Source organism: Pristiophorus japonicus, chromosome 1 (assembly GCF_044704955.1).
Source record: "Pristiophorus japonicus isolate sPriJap1 chromosome 1, sPriJap1.hap1, whole genome shotgun sequence".
Lineage (NCBI taxonomy): Eukaryota > Metazoa > Chordata > Chondrichthyes > Pristiophoridae > Pristiophorus > Pristiophorus japonicus.
Genome location: NC_091977.1, coordinates 501,832,510 through 501,855,951, shown reverse-complemented (window position 1 = coordinate 501,855,951; position 23,442 = coordinate 501,832,510). Strand labels below are relative to the sequence as shown.

The following is a 23,442-nucleotide window of genomic DNA, read 5'->3' as shown; positions in this document are numbered from 1 at the left end:
TAGTAGCTTTTAATATTTACCATCATCATTGGCAGTCCCTTGGAATCGAGGAAGACTTGCTTCCACTCCCAAAGTGAGTTCTTTGATGGCTGAACAGTCCAATACGAGAGCCACACACCCTGTTACAGGTGGGACAGACATTCGTCGAGAAAAGGGGTGGGTGGGGCTGGTTTGCTGTGCGCTCCTTTCACTGCCTGCACCACTTGTAGTGGCACTGTCATTGATAGCTCCTTGCTCATTTTTACATTTTCTTATGATGAATTGGTCCATTGGGGGGGACAAACTTTATTCATCTGAGTGATCCAAATTCCAGACAGACATGAACTGAGTCTTCCAATTTCCAAACTCCAGAGAGTCCAGACAGAAACGAACCTAGAGTTGAACAGGAAGTTTTGATTTTGACTATGGTCAAAATATGCTAAAAACCAACTCTCAAAAATCAAAGGAACCGCTCGGGCGGCTAGGCCAGGTCAAATTGGATGCTGCATATATCAAAGGAGCCGCTAATTGGTGCTATATCAGGTCAAAGCGTCAAAGATGCCGCCGGTCCCGGCCACACATCAAGCTGCAGATCAATAAACAAAAATTGTGAAATCAGCTACAGTCCACCGTACTTTTACACAACTTGGCAGCACACCTGTGAAGGGTTCACGGCACACCAATGTGCCGCAGAACACCGGTCTTTGCGTTGAGACTCGAAGAGGTCAATGCCCTCCCGGATGCACTTTCTCCACCTCGGGCGGTCTTCGGCCAGGGTCTCCCAGGCGTCAGTGGTGACGTCGCACTTTACCAGGGAGGCTTTGAGGGTGTCCTTGTAATGTTTCCGCTGCCCACCTTTGGCTCATTTACCATGAAGGATTTCCGCATAAAGCATTTGCTTGGGGAGTCTCGTATCTGGCATGCGAACAGGTAAACATCTCCTACAATGGCTGGTACATTTGACAATGTATCACTCCCCTCAGAGTCAGTCAAGGGTATGAAATCAAGCCCTGGACTGTGGCTTGATCCAGAACTGAGTTGCTACCAAATGAGCCAAGCCAGCATCAACTGCATTAACTTAAGAAATCAATTATGCATTTCAAAGGTAATAACTTAAATTTGGTGTTAATACTAGGAACATTAATCCAGATCTGTCAATATAATCAAATATAATATTGCTTTTATTTACATTTCATTTAAAACTTTGATTTATTGCTGCAACTTTAACAAACTTCCTGTTATATACTTGTAACTACGATATGCTATGACAACCGTTGAACCCCTTGAGCCTCATTCCTTTTAGCGCCACTTTTAAAGCTCGTACACAAGGTGGCGTGATTTCTCTGCACCATCGCCTCGAGGCTGGATTATCACTTTTGAAAATATCAGTTGTGAAATAAAATAGCAGTTTTCGATCAGATTACTGATATATCGTTACAATTGTATTACTCTTAAAAAGACCCGGCCGGGTATATAAAACAAACCTCACATGTCACTCAAGGAGGGTAACCAACCTCTCTGTTTAATGGAATTGCTATGAGGTGGTTTCAGATGCACAAGTACCAAAATACCCCAAAGTTTGCTATAATTGGATGGGCTGACAGTCTGGTTTAGTTCATGCACTGCCGCTGAAACTTAATACAGTGACACTGCCCCAATCTAGAAGGGCTGAAGATGGTCAAGAGATGAGGGATTTACTGAGAGAAACATAAATAGTGAGGAGGGGATCTTTATTTTTACAGATTATTGTCTGTGAACTTTTTTGTGTGTAACTGGGCTTACTTCTTCAGTGGATGGTCTTCAAATTCATTCAAAGTGTGATTTTTCTTTCGAAAAACTCGGACGCTTGGATCGCGATGGGAGAGCTGTCACTTTAAAAACATCTGAATTGAATAATCTTGAGTGCTTTTTGGCTCTTTGCTCAGTTTTATAAGTTATTTTCTTTTTCTCATTATCGTGAAATCTTGACCGTGGAAATTCTTTTTAAGAAAATCTTTAGTGCAGGTAAGAATCTAATTTGAAACGAATATAATCTTTGCTCTTTGAAATTAAAGGATATTCCTTTAATGAGAGCTACTTACAGGTTGGTGGAATGTCAAGCTCAAATATTAATTTTAGTGTTTAGTGCAGAAGTTTATTTGTCTGCATGTGTATTTAAATAATTATCCACTGGTATTTCTTTAATCTTTTATTTTAAGTTAAGTGTATTAAGTTCAGTAGTTATGTCCCATGTGATGCAATGTTGCGTTTTACATTTTTTTCGAGAACAGAAGCAAACGTTGTATAAATTCGGGAACATTATTTTGAGTTAAATGCAAATCAAGCGTCTTCTTTCTCGGTGACTTATTTGATTTTGGATAAATAAAAGAATGCTGTCAGCAAGGTTTGAGGGCAAGATTTTCCCCCTTGTCTTTCCAGTCCTGCGGTTTACACTTCAAACTCCAGGATTCTTTGAGATGCTGCCCCCTGCAGCTTGTCAGATCATCGAAAGATCGATTGTAGCTGGATATAACCGCTTTTTCTGGCGAAAGATCTTAACCCGTTTTTAAAATGACCTGTTTGTTCATAGGGTTGGTCCTTGCCAGTGCAGGCAAAAGCACAGTTTCCTACTTTGGGCGCCCAGTTGTCATTACAAGTCAGAGGCAGTACATAACACTGCTCTGCCGCTTACAATATGCACTTAGGTTTTAGAAAGAGTGCCGCCTACTGCATCAGGATCACATTGCTATTCCCAAACCAACTTTCTTTTGTGACCGATCTAATGCATCAATTATGTGCCAGGTATTGTGTCAGAGGGCATGGCCTCTCACTCTGTGTCTATCTAATGCCCCAAGTAAATGTCAGGTCTTAATAAGAACATAAGAACATAAGAAATAGGAGCAGGAGCAGGCCATACGGCCCCTCGAGTCTGCTCCGCCACTTAATACTCGCATGGCTGATCCGATCATGGACTCAGGTCCACTTCTCTGCCCGCTCCCCATAGCCCCTTAATCCCTTATCGTTTAAGAAACTGTTTATTTCTGTCTTAAATTTATTCAATGTCCCAGCTTCCAAAGCTCTCTGAGGCAGCGAATTCCACAGATTCACAACCCTCAGAGAAGAAATTTCTCCTCATCTCAGTTTTAAATGGGCAGCCCCTTATTCTAAGATTATGCCCTCTAGTTCTAGTCTCCCCAATCAGTGGAAACATCCTCTCTGCATCACCTTGTCAAGCCCCCTCATAATCTTATATGTTTCGATAAGATCACCTCTCATTCTTCTGAATTCCAATGAGTAGAGGCCCAACCTACTCAACCTTTCCTCATAAGTCAACCCCTTCATCTCCGGAATCAACCTTGTGAACTTTCTCTGAACTGCCTCCAAAGCAAGTATATCCTTTTGTAAATATGGAAATCAAAACTGCATGCAGTATTCAAGGTGTGGCCTCACCAATATCCTGTCTAACTGTAGCAAGACTTCCCTGCTTTTATACTCCATCCCCTTTGCAATAAAGGCCAAGATTCAATTGGCCTTCCTGATCACTTGCTGTACCTGCATACTATGCTTTTGTGTTTCATGCAGAAGTACCCCCAGGTCCCGTTGTACTGCAGCACTTTGCAATCATTCTCCATTTAAACAATAACTTGCTCTTTGATTTTTTTTTGCTGCCAAAATGCATGACCTCACACTTTCCATCATGATACTCCATCTACCAAATTTTTGCCCACTCACTTAGCCTATCTATGTCCTTTTGCAGATTTTTTGTGTCTTCCTCACACATTGCTTTTCCTTCCATTTTTGTATCGTCAGCAAACTTGGCTCCGTTACACTCGGTCCCTTCTTCTAAGTCGTTAACATAGATTGTAAATAGTTGGGGTCCCAGCACTGATTCCTGCAGCATCCCACTAGTTACTGGTTGCCAACCAGAGAATCAACCATTTATCCCGACTCTCTGTTTTCTGTTAGTTAGCCAATCCTCTATCCATGCTAATATATTACCCCCAACCCCGTGAACTTTTATCTTGTGCTGTAACCTTTTATGTGGCACCTTGTCAAATGCCTTCTGAATGTCCAAATACACCATTCCACTGGTTTCTCTTTATCCACCCTGTCCGTTACATCCTCAAAGAACTCCAGCAAATTTGTCAAACATGACTTCCCCTTCATAAATCCATGCTGACTCCGCCTGACCGAATTATGCTTTTCCAAATGTCCTGCTACTGCTTCTTTAATAATGGACTCCAACATTTTCCCAACCACAGATGTTAGGCTAATTGGTCTATAGTTTCCTGCTTTTTGTCTGCCTCCTTTTTTAAATAGGGGCGTTACATTTGCAGTTTTCCAATCTGCTGGGACCTCCCCAGAATCTAGGGAATTTTGGTAAATTACAACCAATACATCCACAATCCCTGCCGTTACTTCTCTTAAGACCCTAGGATGAAAGCTATCAGGTCCTTGGGATTTATCTGCCTTTAGTACTATTATCTTAGTGAGTACCACCTCCTTAGTGATTGTGATTGTGTTAAGTTCCTCCCCCCCATAGCCCCTTGACTATCCACTGTTGGAATATTGTGAGTGTCCTCTACCGTAAAGACTGATACAAAGTGTTCCATTGGAGGCTGTGGTCTTTCATGATGTGTCAGAGTGGCTGCAGTGTAACTATGTGATATCATAGTGGCATCTGATACTTGAAGTCTCATGCTATTTAAAGATAATAAATTAGATGGATAATTTCAACTAGTGCGCAGAGGACTTTTCAAATCATTGGAAATCTCACTGGGGGACAGCAGCCAGTGTTTCAGAGTGCTGCCTTCTCACACTCAATTTGAAGGTGAATAGTACACAATATGGCTACACACTCACTTCACTGCGAATATCTATACTGTTGTGCTATTGTTTCTTTTTTTCCAAAATTAGCATACATCTTTACTCTGCTTGGCTATGGCACATCTATTATCAGCAAGAAGGTCATGGTACCAATACTCCTGTATCTAGCAACTATGGGATACTATGGATCACACAGCTGTGACTGCCCCACCAATTGCTTGTTTTCCCATCCTTTTTATCTACCTTGTAGAGGAATGCCACTGACTTGTCTTGGGGTCTTGCATTACCAGTAGTACAGAGTGGGTAACCTAGCCTTGGGCCTCAGCAAATAGCACTATGAAACCAACTATTCTAACCATGCTATTCAAGAAAGGAAGGAAAGAGAAAACAGGGAACTACAGGCCAGTTAGCCTGGCATCAGTCATCGGGAAAATGCTGGAATCCATTATGAAGGAAGTGGTAGCATAAGCATGAAAGGGATTCCCTTCTTTTATTGGTTGGACTGGCCCATGTGATCCCAGGGGCGCTTGCGCACTGCCCCGGGATATGTGGGCCTCTACCCGCGGGTACCTGGAGAGGCCCAGGACCGTGAATACCTCCTGGACGCGCATGTATGTGGACATTTTATTTGCAGGTCAGAGGCATTTAATAAGAGGTGATCTTATTGAAGCACATAAGATAATGAAGTGGCTCGACAAGGTGGATGCAGAGATGATATTTCCACTCATAGGGTAAATTAAAACTAGGGAACATAGTCTCAGAATAAGGGGCCGCCCATTTAAAACAGATGAGGAGGAATTTCTTCTCTCAGAGGGTTGTAAATCTATGGAATTCTGCCCAAAGAGCTGTGAAGGCTGAGTCATTGAATATATTTAAGGCAGAGGTAGACAGATATTTGAGTGATAAGGGAATAAAGGGTTATGGGGAGCGAGCAAGGAAGTGGAGCTGAATCCATGATCAGATCAGCTATGATCTTAGTAAATGGCAGAGCAGGCTTGAGGGGCCAGGTGGCCTACTCCTGCTCCTATTTCTTATGTTGTTATGTTCTTAATGCCTCAGATCAGGGCCAATATGATTTAGGCAGAGTCAATATGGTTTCAGGAAAGGAAAATCATATTTAACAAATTTATTAGAATTTTTGAGGATGTAACTAGCCGGGTAGTTAAAGGGAAACCAGTGGATGTAGTATATTTGGATTTCCAAAAGGCATTCGGTAAGGTGCCACATAAAAGGTTGCTGTGCACGATAAGAACTCATGGGGTTGGGGGTAATATGTAACTAAAAGCTGCTGTAAATCTGTTAGCACCTCTATAAGTGACAGCTGCAAAACATTATCCTTTCACTGATGTTTCTGCTTTCAAATATTCTATCATTTTTATTTTAAAACCTTAGGTGGTCAGTATAACACTGGGTGATAGTTTAACACGGGTAATATTAGCTATCCATTTATACAGAGCATTTGATTTTCTTTTCCATTGAAGTCTTGGTTTTATGAAAGGAAAATCATGGTTAACAAATTAATTTGATATTTTTGAGGATGTAACTAACAGGGTTGATAAAGGGGAACCAGTGGATGTAGTATATTTGGATTCCCAAAGGCATTCTATAAGGTGCCACATAAGAGGTTGCATTGCAAAAAAAAGGCTCAATGGGTTGGGGATAATATATTAGCATGGATAGAGGATTGGTTAACAGACAGAAAACAGAGAGTATGGATAAACAGGTCATTTCCCCATTGGCAGGCTGTAACTAATGGGGTGACGCAAGGATCAGTGCTGGGGCCTCAGCTATTTACAATCTATATTGGTGACTTAGATGAATGGACTGAGTGCAATATATCCAAGTTTACTGATGATACAAAGCTAGGTGGAAAAGTAAGCTATGAAGAGGACAGAAAGGCCTAGAAATTGGCCTCCTTAGCGCCTCCCATTATCGACTGTGGGGGTGGGAGGGAAAACATGGCACTCACCAGGTATGGACCGGGTGCGGTGATAACATTGACTCCTGCCATATTCAGCAGGTTTGCAGCGGTGCTATGGCATTGTGCCCCAATCTTCTTCGCCTGGAGATCGTGATGGCATCACCATGCTCATCGCCCCAGTAGCGCCTCGGACCCGAACTTGGGTTCCACCCCTTGCAGTATCACTGGGCAAAAACACTGGCAATTGCAGAAGGCGTTCATCGAGAGGCCGGGCACTTCGGGGGTGATACTTAAAGGCGAGGTGGCCAAGGTATGCACAAAAAAAAATTACCTTCTCTCTTTCAGGTTTTTGGCCGGTCTTCTTTGCCCGCGATCGATCAGCCCGGCACTCTGCTTCAGTGCATCGGGCTGATCAGCTGGGATCGCGGCTGCTGTCGGGGAGACGGTCAGTTTTTATTTTGCAGAGCTTGCAGCGATAGTCCTTCCCTTTAAGGGAGCGAAGGAGCCTTTCAACACGGCACACTGCACAGTCCAGTGTGCAACGCTGCTCAATTTACCGCCCCACCTGCTGCCAATTGTGCTTTAGGAAAGAAGTGGAGCGCCTGATTAATTGCTCCACTTCCTTCCTAGAGCACTACCACCATATTTTTAAAAGTAGAAAACGATTAGTGCCTGCAAAGGAATATAGATAGGTTAATTGACTGGGCCAATTATATAGCAGATGGAGTATAATGTGGGGAAATATGAGGTTATCCACTTTGGTATGAAGAATAGAAAACAGAATATTATTTAAATGGCAAGAAATTATTAAATGTTGGTGTTTAGAGAGATTTAGGTGTCCTTGTACAGGAAACACAGAAAGTTAGCATGCAGGTACAGCAAGCAATTATGAACGCAAATGGCATGTTGGCCTTTACTGCAAGAGGATTGGAGTACAAGAGTAAGGAAGGCTTACTACAACTGTACAGGGCTTTGGTGAGACTACATCTGGAGTACTGTGCACAGTTTTGGTCAACTTATCTGAGAAGGACGTACATGCCTTACTGGTGGTGCAAAAAAGGTTCACTAGATTGATCCCTGGGATGAGAGGGTTGTCCTACGGGGTGAGATTGAGTAGATTGGGCCTATACTCTCTGGAGTTTAGAAGAATGAGATGTGAGATAATTGAAAAATATAAGATTTTGAGGGGGACAGGATAGATGCTGAGAGATTGTTTCCCCTGGCGGCAGAGTGTAGAACTAGGGACATTGTCTCTGGATAAGAAGTCAATCTTTTAAAACTGATGAGGAGGAGGAATTTATTCACTCAGAAGCTTGTGAATCCTTGGAATTCCCTACCCAGAAGGACTGTGTTGTTGAGTATATTCAAGTCATTGAGTATATTCACGGATGCGATAGATAGATTTATGGACTCGAGGGGAATCAAGGGATATGGGGATTGAGTGGGAAAGTGGTGTTGAGGTCAAAGATCAGCCATGATCTTATTGAATGTTGGAGCAGGCTCAAAGGGTCAGATGGTCTACTCCTGCTTCTAATTCTTATGTTCTTATGTTCATTGGAGGAAGTGCACCAGAATGACCAATAATGAATTATAGTGTAGGGTGTTTTTGCTCTGCCCAATTACGGGGGTCTTTGGTGGCTGTTGGTGTATTGGGCCTCTCTGTCCCTTCCAGGGGACGGTCCAGCAGCTTATGGCTCGCTGACCACTAAACTGGCGGTTGCAAAGCGCCCTAGCATCTGTGTCTGGTTCTAAGCTCATAATTTTGGTGGATTATGAGCTTCCACAAGGGAAAACAAAACACTCAGAGACAAGTGGTACTTGGAACAAAAAAAACGGGTAAGTCCAATTTATTAACCACGGTAAGTTTCCAACAAGGTCAAACTTCATCAAAACACATATCTGACACACACTTATAAACTATGAAAATCTATGGGAAGAAACGGACACAACGAAAACCTGACACAATTTTATCTTTACAAGACAGTTTCAACATCACCCCCACCCCGCTTTTTACCTGGTTGACCTAGGCTGACAGTTGGGAAAAGAAAACCCCAGGATAATACCTACGATCCCTTTTGACAGTTATATTTTTAGCCTTAGGATGGTTGGTTTACGGGGTAGCTGGAGTGAATGTTGCCTCTCCCAGTTACTTCGGTCTCCGATTCTTCAGTTGGTTGGCCTCGGAGCGTTGTTCAGTGTGCGGCTCGGCTTCTTGAGACAATGTTGGGCCTTTCAGCAGTTGGGTTGCATATTCTGCACACAAGTCGAGTCCAGGGCCCGTTCGGTGGTAGGTTGCTTCCTCTCTGTTGTTTGTCTGTGGTTCTGTCGGTCCTACTCCTCCAGCTGCGTTTTCTACTATATTCAAACTGGGCCGGGTAGTGCCCATTGGTTGAGGATTTCCCCGCTTCAGGCCCAACTTGACCGCTGATTGGCCTGCCAGAATGCACTTTTCCCCCATTGGCCAGTGCCTCTGTCTCGCTTTTGAGCCAGACTCCACAATGTAATCAGAAGATGTCACAGGTAGGTGTGAGGATCAGGGTATTGTTTCAGTTAACATTGGTGCCTCAACATCTGTTGGTCCATTGTAACGTCCCAGGAGTCAATTACCACAGTGATCTCCGGGCTATTGTCCATTGTCCATATTAATTAGGTAGATGATGGTCCACATTCATAATTTGATTCGGGGTGAGTCATATTTTCAAACAGGGCCGGGTAGTCCCATTGGTTGAGGATTTCCCCGCTTCAGGCCCGACTCGACCCCTGATTGGCCTGCCAGAATGCACTTTTCCCCCAATGGCCAGTGCCTCTGTCTCGCATATGAGCCAGACTCCACAATGTCTGTATCCGCCCACACATTTCCCAGCCTGCCTGGTTTGAGGGTTTGACTTGGCCAAAAATGTTAATTTAAAATACATAGAGTTAAAACAACACTGCACTACTTGGCCAAAAATGTTCATTTTAAAATGTATAGGACGAAACCTTTTAGTTTTCTTGTCCTTAGGGTGTTCCAATAAAATGCGGCCGTGGATTTTCGAACCTTACACTCCCCCATCTTGACACACCCGGATATAGACAGAATGTGTCAAAAGGTTTGCAAGAAAATCCTAGAGCTCCCCAAGTGTCAGCCATCCCCATAATTACTCGAAACTATAGACCCGCATAAACCAATGTGCACAAACAATATTTCTATCCATAATTGGTGCACTACCCACGCTCCTTTACAGGTAAACTACAACAAGGTACCATTTTTGCTTTTAGTTACATAGGGCCCAAGTTTCGGGCCGCGCCTAAAACGGCACAGCCCGGACCTGGACGTCCGTTTTTCGTGCCACAAATTGCGCCTAAAAAAAACTTACCTATTCTCCGGCTCCCTGCAGGTCCTCTGCAGCTGGGAATGGCGCAGCACGAGCTGTAGGGGGCGGAGCCAGGTACCTGCGCTGAAAACAATGCCGGGACCTCTGCACATGCACGCTACAGTGGGCGCGCATGTGCAGTAGCTCCAGGCGCCCAAAACTGTGGGAGGGGCCCGAAGCATGCAGCCCCTAGCACTGGCCGAATGGCCTGACTGCATGGATAAGGCTCCTCCCACCCGACCGGACCCGACCCGATCCCCGCTCTCCCCCCCCTCCCCCCCAGCGACTCGACATCTGCTTCCCCCTGCACTCCCCCGGCGACCCGACCTCCACTCCCCCCCACCCACCCCACCGACCCGACCCGACCTCCGCGCACCCCCCACCCCCCCGGACTTCCGCGACTCACTCTCCCCCACCCCCCGATCTCCGCGATTCTTCCCCCCCACCGACCTCTGCGACTCTCCCACCCCCCTCGACCTCCGTGACTCTCCCACCCCGACCTCCATGACTTTCCCCCCCCGGACCTCCGCGACACCCCCCCCCTCGACCCCCCCGAGACCCGACGCCACCTACCTGTAAATCCAGCCCGAAGTCTTGGGCCCGGCCGTTCAGCCTCCTTCTCTCCCTTCCCCCCCCTCCCTCCCTCCATCCCTCCTCTCTCCTTCCCTCCCTCCTCTCTCCTTCCCTCCCTCCTCTCTCCTTCCCTCCCTCCCTCCCTCCTCTCTCCTTCCCTCCCTCCCTCCTCTCTCCTTCCCTCCCTCCTCTCTCCTTCCCTCCCTCCCTCCTCGCTCCTTCCCTCTCTCCCTCCCTCCTCCTCTCCCTCCTTCCCTCCCTCCTCCCCTCCCTCCTCCCCTCCCTCCTTCCCTCCCTCCATCCTCTCTCCTCCCCCTCTCCTTCCCTCCCTCCATCCTCTCTCCTTCCCTCCCTCCATCCTCTCTCCCTTCTCCCCCTCCTTCTCCCCCTCTGCCCCCCTTCTCCTCCCCCTTCTTCTCCTCCCCCTTCTTTCCCTCTCCCCCCTTCTCCTCCCCCCCTTCTCCTCCCCCTTCTCCTCACCCATCCTCTCCTCCTCCCTCCACCCCCAACCCCACTCCTCCTCCCACCCCCCCTCCTCCTCCCCCCAACCTCCCCTCCTCCTCCCCTACCCCCTCCTCCTCCCCCTCCTCCCCCCCCCCACCCCTCTTCTCCCCCTCCCCATGCTGTCAAAACACAGACACTGACAGACAGAGAGTGAGAGACACACACATAGACAGACAGAGAGATAGAGACACTGACAGAGACACACTGGGGGGGGGGGGGGGGGGGGTGCATCCCAGCATGCTGTTGGAGGACTCCCAGTGCTGCAGTCGGTAAGTAGAAAATGTTTTATTTATTGATTTTTTAAATTTTTTTTATTTTTTATTAATTTTTTTTGATTGATTTATTGGTTGATTTATTGATGTATTTATCATTTATTATTGATGATGGCTCTTTATTTGTAAAACTGAAGTGTTTAATGTTTGTAAACTTCCCTTTAAACCCCCCCCTCCGCATTCCCTACGCCTGATTTGTAACCTACGCCTGATTTTCTAAAGTGTAGACAAGGTTTTTTCGAACGTACAAAATTCTTCACTTACTCCATTCTAAGTTAGTTTGGAGTAAGTTTTCACTGCCTAAACTTTGAAAACAGGCGTAAGTGGCCGAACATGCCCCCTTTTGAAAAAGAAATTCTGTTCCAAAGTGAAACTGTTCTAACTGACTAAAACTGGAGCAAACTAAATGCCGAGAAGTCAAATGTCTAAGATACTCCATTCTAAACCAGTTGCTCCAAAAAAACAGGAGCAACTCAGGCCGAAACTTGGCCCCATAGAGTTAAGTACATAATTATGGCACATCATGTCGCGTGTTCCTTGCGTTCCTTGAAAGATTATTCCGCCATCACAGCATATCGAACAGATGTATTTACACTGTGCAAATGTCTATCTGTGATAAGTAAGTCCTTATGGTGTTCTGTCATGGATAGTTTTAACAGCTTACGTAGTCGACAGTGCCAGTCAGTTTCCAGGTACGAGTTTTCGTGGTGTTACGGTAAACCAGAATGTTCCCTTTTGTTGAAACCACCTGGAAACTGACTGGCACTGATCCTCTCGGAATGAGTGATCACAGTAGTTGAATTTGTAATCCAGATTGAGGGTGAGGAAGTTGTGTCAGAAACGAGCATACTATGCTTAAACAAAGGGGACTACAGTGGGATGAGGGCAGAGCAGAGTTGGCTAAAGTAGACTGGAAACACAGACTAAACGGTGGCACAATTGAGGAACAGTGGAGGACTTTTAAGGAGCTCTTTCATAGTGCTCAACAAAAATATATTCCAGTGAAAAAGAAGGCGGTAAGAGAAGGGATAACCAGCCGTGGATAACCAAGGAAATAAAGGAGAGTATCAAATCAAAGACCAATGCGTATAAGGTGGCCAAGGTTAGTGGGAAACTAGAAGATTGGGAAAATTTTAAACAACAGCAAAGAATGACTAAAAAAGCATTAAAGAAAGGAAAGATAGATTTCGAAGGTAAACTTGCGCAAAACATAAAAACAGATAGTAAAAGCTTTTACAGATATATAAAACGGAAAAGAGTGACTAAAGTAAATGTTGGTCCCTTAGAAGATGAGAAGGGGGATTTAATAATGGGAAATGTGGAAATGGCTGAGACCTTAAACAATTATTTTGTTTTGATCTTCACAGTGGAAGACACAAAAACCATGCCAAAAATTGCTGGTCACGGGAATGTGGGAAGGGAGGACCTTGAGACAATCACTATCACTAGGGAGGTAGTGCTGGACAGGCTAATGGGACTCAAGGTAGACAAGTCCCCTGGTCCTGATGAAATGCATCCCAGGGTATTAAAGGAGATGGCGGAAGTTATAGCAGATGCATTCGTTATAATCTACCAAAATTCTCTGGACTCTGGGGAGCTACCAGCGGATTGGAAAGCAGCTAATGTAACGCCTCTGTTTAAAAAAGGGGGCAGACAAAAGGCAGGTAACTATAGGCCAGTTAGTTTAACATCTGTCGTGGGGAAAATGCTTGAAACTATCATTAAGGAAGAAATAGCGGGACATATCGATAGGAATAGTGCAATCAAGCAGACGCAGCATGGATTCATGAAGGGGAAATCATGTTTAACTAATTTACTAGAATTCTTTGAGGATATAACGAGCATGGTGGATAGAGGTGTACCGATGGATGTGGTGTATTTAGATTTCCAAAAGGCATTCGATAAGGTGCCACACAAAAGGTTACTGCAGAAGATAGAGGTATGCGGAGTCAGAGGAAATATATTAGCATGGATAGAGAATTGGCTGGCGAACAGAAAGCAGAGAGTCGGGATAAATGGGTTCTTTTCGAGTTGGAAATCGGTGGTTAGTGGTGTGCCACAGGGATCGGTGCTGGGACCACAACTGTTTACAATATACATAGATGACCTGGAAGAGGGGACAGAGTGTAGTGTAACAAAATTTGCAGATGACACAAAGATTAGTGGGAAAGCGGGTTGTGTAGAGGACGCAGAGAGGCTGCAAAGAGATTTAGATAGGTTAAGCGAATGGGCGAAGGTTTGGCAAATGGAATACAATATCGGAAAGTGTGAGGTCATCCACCTTAGGAAAAAAACAGTAAAAGGGAATATTATTTGAATGGGGAGAAATTACAACATGCTGAGATGCAGAGGGACCTGGGGGTCCTTGTGCATGAATCCCAAAAAGTTAGTTTGCAGGTGCAGCAGGTAATCAGGAAGGCGAATGGAATGTTGGCCTTCATTGCGAGAGGGATGGAGTACAAAAGCAGGGAGGTCCTGCTGCAACTGTATAGGGTATTGGTAAGGCCGCACCTGGAGTACTGCGTGCAGTTTTGGTCACCTTACTTAAGGAAGGATATACTGGCTTTGGAGGGGATACAGAGACGATTCACTAGGCTGATTCCGGGGATGAGGGGGTTACCTTATGATGATAGATTGAGTAGATTGGGTCTTTACTCGTTGGAGTTCAGAAGGATGAGGGGTGATCTTATAGAAACATTTAAAATCATGAAAGGGATAGACAAGATAGAGGCAGAGAGGTTGTTTCCACTGGTAGGGGAGGCTAGAACTAGGGGGCACAGCCTCAAAATACGGGGGAGCCAATTTAAAACCGAGTTGAGAAGGAATTTCTTCTCCCAGAGGGTTGTGAATCTGTGGAATTCTCTGCCCAAGGAAGCAGTTGAGGCTAGCTCATTGAATGTATTCAAGTCACAGATAGGTAGATTTTTAACCAATAAGGGAATTAAGGATTACAGGGAGAGGGCGGGTAAGTGGAGCTGAGTCCACGGCCAGATCAGCCATGATCTTATTGAATGGCGGAGCAGGCTGAGGGGCTAGATGGCCTACTGCTGTTCCTAATTCTTATGTTTATGAAACAAAAATGGCATTCTTCTGTGTTAGACTGGGCTATCTTTCTGTTGTTTCTGGAATATTTTAAGATAACTCCGTGCTATTCGGCCTCTTTTGGATATGCAGGCATTGATGATAAGATATAGGACAATGACCAGTTGTACAATCACCAGTGTGTGGGAGGCCATGTGAAGCCAGACCGGGATATCTACTCTCGTACTCCATTCCCACCACACTGGTGACTGTATGTCTGCGATTCCGAAGGCTGTGTCTTTGGTCTTTTGCTGTTGGGTGTAATAATGTTTTGGCTGAGATCCACTGCCTTCAACAGGGTGGTGAGTTTCTCAGGTAGTAAGGGTATGGGGTACCCAAAATGGGCAACATAGTTCTGCAGATCACTCGCGTTATACTGTACCGTGAGGTGGAACGTGGAGGGTTCTGGGATTGGGATGATGCTTTCCTGGGCCACTTGAACTTCTGCCCTAGGTTTAAAGCAAAAACTGCTCTCCGGAATATCACACCACTCACTCGAGCCGTGTCTGTACCGGTGGGCAGCCGTGGCGACACAATACGTCCCACCACCTACATATGCTATCTGTGGAGGTACATGGCCAGGTGCCATCACCTCCATCGTGCAATTTATAGGTTCTGCCCCAGCAGTGCTAAACCCGCACTGTGGCCTCCCGAAGGCGTTCAAGTGCTAGGGACACAGGATGACCTGTGCTCCCCGGCTACGGCAGCCAGATAGATCTGTACCCCTCATTGCGCGTTCCCACACAATGACATAGGGTGGGACCATTGCGAAACGGACGTGTACCCCCCGCGAATGACTCCAATGTTCTCCACACGGTACAGGGGTACTGGCTTGGCAGATGGCCCCATCACTGGCATTTGCACAACTACACCCATAATAGTGTGGTTAGATTTCCCACAGTCAACAAGGACAGGATAGGCTTCCGACGCCACGCGGAGTTGGCAGGGACTGAGGGTGCTGCTGTATGGGTGTAGTGCCTCCAGATGCTGGTTGCTGATCCAGGAGGGGACCCGACCTTGCCGAAGGTTTTCCAAATTGTTCCGTCCCTCTCCCAGCAACCAGGCCCCATAGAGTACACACACCTCGTTCTGTGCAACCTGATCCGAGGCCAGCCGGTCCTCCTTGATCAAGGTGTTTATTGTCCGGGCGTGAGTCTCTAGCTGGGCAATAATTTCTTTCAGATGCACCATCATAGCCACCCCCTCGTGAAGCGTGGAACCCAGCACGTTATTCTCTTTCCCTAGGATGCTGCGCAGCTGTGACTTTAACCCATTGATCTGTAGGGCCAGCTGCACATCATCCAGGCTGTTCATGACGGATGCCCCAGTGTTAAATCCAGTGAAAACGTCATTCATGACCTCCCTGCGTTGTCTGCCCCGCTCGGTTGTATCTTCTTGTCTATACAGGTCCGCCACATTGATGTCCCAAAATTCCAGCTCGTAGAAGCTCCTGAACATTTCCTTCAGTAGAGCTTGGTACAACAACTCGGTTTCTCTGGGGCAGAAGGTGGGTAGGCGAACTTCTGTCAGGTTTAGAATTACTGAAGCAGCAGAATAATGTACTCCCTGGTATACTAACTTATCTGTCGGTACTAACACTAACCCATTCCCAGGTCCCCTAGTGGTGGACGGACATCCATAACTGTCAAAGGGCTTGGGCGTAGGCAGGGGTTTCTTCACCTGAGCCAGCAGCTCGGTGGCGTTGACTGGTACCCGGAAACGAGGGAGCACAGAGTCTTCCCTGCTGCGATCCCATTCTGTTCCCTTCCCTGAATCCTTCCACCATCTGGCAAAGGCAATGGACAAACCCGCTGGGCACACCTGGGCCGACCCCCATAGGCATGTATAGATCCCCTGATCATAGGCCCACCATTTCTTCCAACACACAGTGACCCCCCCCCCTCCCCCGGTGACCCCGTGACCATCCGGTAGGTGTCATTGCTCAGACGTTCCCAGTCTGAGCTGCTGTCCTCGATGTCCGCGCTCAGTTTTCTGAGCCACCACCAGCGTCCCACAGGTATGTCCCCAACACACTCTCCTTCCCTCTGTCACCCTAACCCGGGACGTGGCATCTTGATTTCGGGGCCAGGGATGGAGGCCTCCCCATAGGTAAAACTCTCGTGGTTCGAATACTGGGTGGAATTCAAACCCAACCACCCTGGCCATCTCCCTTTGTGGAAGTAGGTGGCCTGGCCTTCTGCCTCCATGATCCCTTCTCCCACGGTCACGATTGGCGCCCTGCCCCCGGAGCACCCGTATGTCAAAGACATCTCGATGTGGAGTTTCTGTCCGGCGCAGGTCCCCAGGTAGGTAAATAATATCGCGATGGTCCGGAGCATCTGCTGGAACACAAGATTGAACACAGTCTTGCCTGAGACTTCTTCAGGCTCAACTGGAGTAACATCACAAAATAAAAACACCATCACCTCACTTTAAAATCTCCCTAAACTATATACAGAACACCGGGCTATACAATGCCACCCGTCTCCGGGTGGCCAGGTCAGTCTCTGACACTGACTTGGTTTGGTTGGCCACCTTGCTGACCTTGCCCTAGGAGCCGGACTACCCCCTTTTGTAGGGCTTGCAGAAGGACTTCTTTTAAATGTCCTGCTTCCATTTCTGTGAGCCCTTCGGTGTCTGGGACCTTTCCCGGGTCTTTCGGTGGTGTCCCTTTTACCGCACAGAGTCTGCCACTCTTGTGCTTCTTTTCTCGTCTGACTCTGGGACGGGCGGGAAGGTATATGGGGGACCAAGGCATCCTAGGCTGTCTCACTCTGAAACTACGCCTAACCAGGGGCGCGGAGTCCCATGTTACGGGCTGCACCCCTTGGTCCGCCCACTGGTCTAACCCTTCCTCTATCTGCCCGGTCGTTATACTGCGCAGGACTCCCTTCCCCTGTGCTAAGTCCCTTTCCTGCCTATCAGACTGTGACACTTCACTCTGCTGTGTGATGGTCCTACTGTGGCAGTGGACTATTCTGGTTTGTGGGGATTCGGGGCTGGGGTTGACCTCTGCTACAGCCTTCATATCCACCGGAATGTCCTCTGCCTCCCATGGAGTTTCTTTACCTGTGGGAGCCTTCCTTTTCCCTGCCCTAGTAGGGTCAAACCGCTTGCATTGGTTTATGTGGTACCACTTTACCCGGCGGTGTAATTGGACCGCATAAACCATAGGGCTTACCTTGTCCACTATACTGTAGGGCCCCATGTACAGTGGCTCGAACACCCCCACCCTAGCAAAGCTGCGGACCATAACCTGGTCGCCTACTTCCCAGTCGTGGTGGCTACGGGGTTGAGTCGCAGCTTGTTGCTAAAGTGTTGCTTTCCCATGTTGGTGGCTGCCTGCCAGTGAATCTGCTGCAGCTGTTCCAGCAGATTCCTAGCAAAACGGTCCCGGTTAGCTTCCCGAAGTTGCCCTTCTGTGAGACCCGGTACCAATGTGTGTACTGGGGTCCTCATGGGTCTCCCAGTCATCAGCTCGTGGGGTGAATACCATGTGTTTTTCGATTGACTGGCTTGGATCCCCATAAAGACCAGTGGCAAGACCTCTACCCATCTGTTGGGTGAATTCCCTGTCTCCTTGCGGAGCCTTTTATAGTGCGGTTGAGGCGCTCTACAGGGCCTGGGGACTGGTGGTTGTAAGCCACATGCCATCGTGCTTTACTCCCCAGTACCTTTAAGGTGGCCTGCATCACCTGGCCGGTGAAGTGACTTCCCCGATCAGACTCCACAAACTGCTGCAGACCCCACCTTGAGAACACTTCCCTGACCAGGATCTTGGCCGTCCCCAATGCAATAGCTGTTCGGCAAGGGAAGGCTTCCACCCATTTGGAGAATACGTCCACCAGCACTAGACAGTACTTGTACCCCCCTGGGCGGTTGGCAGGGGCCCTATGTAGTCGATTTGGATCGACTGCCATGGTCCCTCTAACCGCCTAATGTGTCCCATGGATGCCTTTCTTTTCTGGGGGTCTGGGTTGTTGGCTGCACACACCAGACAGGCTGCGCAGAAATCACGGACGTCATTCCGGAGCTCTGGCCACCATGCTGCCTGTTCCACCTTCTGCCAGGTGGATTCTGGCCCGGGGTGTCCCGCACCTGGACCCTCATGGGCCAGTTGTAGGAACTCCTGCTGGTGTTGTGCTGGAACCACCCACTTATCCCCTTTGAACAGCATCCCTTCCTTGATGGCTATATCTGCGGCACTGTATGGGCTCGCTGCCTTTCCTCCACTTAGGATGGTTGCTATGGCAGCCTTGAGGACGGGGTCCTGCGCCTGAACCGTTCTCAGGTCCGGGGCCACTGCTACCCCTGCACTCCCTTGTTTCCCTGGCTTGCCTCTAGCTGCTATCACCCTGCCTTTCTCATACAGGTCCCAGAAGCGACCTGCCTTGGCTCCTTCTCTGGCCAGGAGGTCCGCCCGCTGGTTACCCTCTGCCCTGGGCTCTGTCTTAGAATGTGCCTTAACTTTGCGGATGTAGACGTCCCTATTGTTCCCTAGGGCTGGCCACTATCCTTGCTAGCAGGGGTTTGGTTACCAGGGGCTTCCCATCTGCGGATGTGTACCCCCTGCATGACCAAATAGCCAGATACTCTGTACACGAGTTGCAAGTAAACATACTGTCCGAACAAATCGTGTACGGGGTAGGGAATTCCTCGGGGTGAGTCACCACGTACATCACCGCTACAGTTCAGCCTGCTGGGCGCTCAGGGTGCTGGGGAGTTTAAGCGTCAAGACTATGCCTGCCTCGGGGTACCAAACTCCGCAACCTGTGAGTCTTGTACCCGCGGACACTAAACTGGATCTATTGACGTAGATCTCGCGACCTGTGGGATGTACCCCTGCCCGAAATCCAAAGTCGGTGTCCCAAACCCCTTCTACTGAGCACCTGTGTGGCTCCCCTACATTTATGAGGCTAGCTGCGAGCGAGGCCACTGACCCTGATGGCCATTTGGGAGAGGAGGAGGGTCCAGTGAGTGATCCTGGCACTGCTGACTGTTCCATCCTTTATTCTCCCATTTACCAACATCTGGGTCGGGGTGTGATGGGTGAGGAGTGTGATAAGGGATACTCCTGTGAAAACCTGTGCTCTTTTCACAGCTCAGTGAGTGGCTAACAGATGCCTTTCACAGTTGGAGCACCCCTTCTCCACCTCTGCAAGGACTCTAGAGGAGGACACCACCGGTCTCAGCTGTCTGTGCCTTTCCTATAAAAGCACTGCACTCGGACTGTCCCCGCTGGCTGCTACTTCTAAATAGAAATCCTTTCCCCCATCAATAGCCCCCAGTGCAGGTGCCTTCTGCAGGTTCTGTTTTAACTGAAGAAATGCAGCTTGGCAGCCTTGGTCCCACTCCCACTCGACCCCTTTGTGTAGGAGCCTGAGTAGAGGGGCTGCGGTTGCTGCATAATCTTCTATGAAATCTCTGCAGTAGCCTGTGATCCCTAAAAACGATCTGACTCCGGATACCGCGGTCGGTACCGGGAGTTCCTCCACGGCTTGCCTTCGGGCCTCATCTATACCTCGTTCCCCTGCTCTGAGTGTTAGACCCAGGAATTTTACTTCCTTTAACCCTATCTGGGCCTTCTTGGGGTTGACCTTAAAACCCCCCTCCTTAAGCACAGCCAACAGTTCTGCCAGCAGGGGACCATGCTCTTTACTGTTGTCAGTGAAAAAGAGCAAGTCATCCACATACTGCACCAACTGTTGCGGCTGGCTGAAGCTCTTCAAACAGTTCGCCATGCACTGGTGGAAGATGCTTGGACTGTTTGAAATCCCTGAGGGAGACAGCTCCAAGTATATTGCTGTTCCTTAAAGGTGAAAGCAAATGTGTACTGGTCCTCTCTCCTCACAGGGATAGACCAGAAGCCATTTGAAATGTCTAGGACTGTGAAGGTGGTTGCAGACACAGGGATTTCCCTGATCAGGTCTGCCACTGTAGGAGCACAAGCCGGGATGTTTCTGTTGAGCACCCGGTAGTCCATGGTGGCCTTCCACGAGTTGTCTGGTTTTCTGACCGGCCAGAGGGGAGAGTTCACGTGCGTGGCTATGGGTCTCAACACACCCTGCTCCACCAGTGAGCTCAGTGCCACTTCCAAGTCGGCTTCTGCCTCTCTCGGGAAATTATATTGCCCCTGAGGTCAGGACATGGGATCCCCATCTATCTTGAATTCTACTTCGGTGACTCTCCCACAATCATGTTTGTGGGTAGCAAATGCTGCGAGACTGGCTCGCACATAGGTCCTGTACTCTGCCGGGGTGTTCCTGACCAGAAGTTCTAAGTCATAACCCACTTTTGGCTTCACAGTACACAGAGCCCCTTTGTCTTGTATTCTTTCTATAAGCATGACCTCGTTGTTTGTACCTGGGTCCACTGTTCCCTATAAGCAGTGATTTTGCAGAGGAATGTGGTACAAACATGTTAAGAGTGGTTCTCTTACTGTAGCAAATGGTCATGTTGAGCTTACAGTTTCCATGAAACTATTTTCAGATCTATATAGTCACTACCTCAGCAGTAGCAGGCATAAATAGAACACATTTATGTACCAGCCTGGACTATGAGGATGTAGTGAGATGAAGTCAGTTTCTCTGAAGGATCTTATCAGCCATAGAAACATAGAAACATAGAAAATAGGTGCAGGAGTAGGCCATTCGAGCCTGCAACACCATTCAATGAGTTCATGGCTGAACATGCAACTTCAGTACCCCATTCCTGCTTTCTCGCCATACCGTTTGATCCCCCTAGTAGTAAGGACTACATCTAACTCCTTTTTGAATATATTTAGTGAATTGGCCTCAACAACTTTCTGTGGTAGAGAATTCCACAGGTTCACCACTCTCTGGGTGAAGAAATTCCTCCTCATCTCAGTCCTAAATGGCTTACCCCTTATCCTTAGACTGTGTCCCCTGGTTCTGGACTTCCCCAACATTGGGTACATTCTTCCTGCATCTAACCTGTCTAACCACGTCAGAATTTTAAACATTTCTATGAGGTCCCCTCTCATTCTTCTGAACTCCAGTGAATACAAGCCCAGTTGATCCAGTCTTTCTTGATATGTCAGTCCCGCCATCCCGGGAATCAGTCTGGTGAACCTTCGCTGCACTCCCTCAATAGCAAGAATGTCCTTCCTTAAGTTAGGAGACCAAAACTGTACACAATACTCCAGGTGTGGCCTCACCAAGGCCCTGTACAACTGTAGTAACACCTCCCTGTACCTATACTCAAATCCCCTCACTATGAAGGCCAACATGCCATTTGATTTCTTAACTGCCTGCTGTACCTGCATGCCAAACTTCAATGACTGATGTACCATGACACCCAGGTCTCGGTGCACCTCCCCTTTTAATAATCTGTCACCATTCAGATAATAGTCTGCCTCTCTGTTTTTTCCACCAAAGTGGATAACCTCACATTTATCCACATTATACTTCATCTGCCATGCATTTTCCCACTCACCTAACCTATCCAAGTCACTCTGCAGCCTCATAGCATCCTTCTCGCAGCTCACACTGCCACCCAACTTAGTGTCATCCGCAAATTTGGAGATACTACATTTAATCCCCTAGTCTAAATCATTAATGTACAGTGTAAACAGCTGGGGCCCCAGCACAGAACCTTGCGGTACCCCACTAGCCTGCCATTCTGAAAAGTACCCATTTACTCCTACTCTTTGCTTCCTGTCTGACAACCAGTTCTCAATCCATGTCAGTACACTACCCCCAATCCCATGTGCTTTAATTTTGCACATTAATCTCTTGTATGGGACCTTGTCGAAAGCAATAAATGAAGCAACAAGAATAAAAACAGAAAATGCTGGAAATTTCAGCAGGTCAGGCAGCATCTGTGGAGAGGAAGCAGAGTTAACGTTTCGGGTCGATGACCCTTCGTCAGAACTGGAGAGTGTTTGGAAAGAACAGATTCTTAACAAGCACTGAAAGGGGGAGGGGAAGAAAGAACAAAAGCGAAGGTCTGTGGTAGGATGCAAGACAGGAGAGATTAGAGAGACAAAAGGGATGAAAAACATTAGTCGAGATAGGGTGTGAATGGTAGGATTATGACCAACTGCCATTAGAGAAAAGGAGAAAAAAAGAAACAGGCTCTGAGGGGGCCACGATGCTGAGCTCTTTTTTCACCGCCTTCGCCTCCGTGCCCACTTCTTCGGCCAGGAGTCTTCCCCCTGCACCCTGACCCTTTCTCCCGTTTTCAGAATTCTCACTCTACCTGAACCCCTCCCTCTGGCCCCTTATCTCTTCATTGCAAACTGCCGATGGGACATCGATTGTCTCAATTTCTCTGTTCCCCTCGCTCACTCCAACCTACCTCCCTCTGAACTTGCAGCACTCCGCATCGTTCAAATCCAAACCTAACTTTGTCATCAAACCTGCTGACAAGGGTGGTGCTGTTGTTGTTTGGCGAACCGAACTCTACCTTGCAGAGGCTGATCGCCAACTCTCTGACACCTCCTCCTACCTCTCCCTGGACCATGACCTCCACTACTGAACATCAAGCCATAATTTCCCAGACCGTCACTAACCTCCTCTCCTCTGGAGATCTTCCCTCCACCAACCTCATAGTTCCCCAATCCTGCACAGCCCGCTTCTACCTCCTTCCCAAGATCCACAAACAGGACTGCCCTGGTAGACCCATCATTTCAGCCTGTTCTTGCCCCACAGAACTTATTTCTTCCTATCTCAACTCTATTTTTACTCCCCTTGTCCACTTTCTTCCCACCTACATCTGCGACTCCTCCGACGCCTTCCGTCACTTTAACAGTTTGCAGTTTCCTGGCCCCAACCATCTCCTTTTCAGCATGGACGTCCAGTCCCTCTACACTTCCACCCCTCACCAGGATAGCCTGAGGGTGTTCTGTTTCTTCCTTGAACAGAGGCCCAACCAGTCCCCATCCACCACCATCCTCCTCCCCCTGGCTGAACTTGTTCTCACATTGAACAAC

At 47.7% G+C, this 23,442-nt stretch overlaps 1 protein-coding gene across 1 annotated transcript in view; it reads left to right on the top strand.

Annotated features, from left to right (window-relative positions):
• The first annotated feature begins 1,852 nt into the window (after positions 1-1,852).
• Positions 1,853-23,442, top strand: part of col22a1 (collagen, type XXII, alpha 1) — a 463,862-nt gene continuing 442,272 nt past the window's right edge. The window contains exon 1 of the mRNA XM_070888428.1: positions 1,853-1,983. The gene's annotated coding sequence lies outside the window, so the exon portion shown is untranslated. The remainder of the gene's footprint in view (positions 1,984-23,442) is intronic.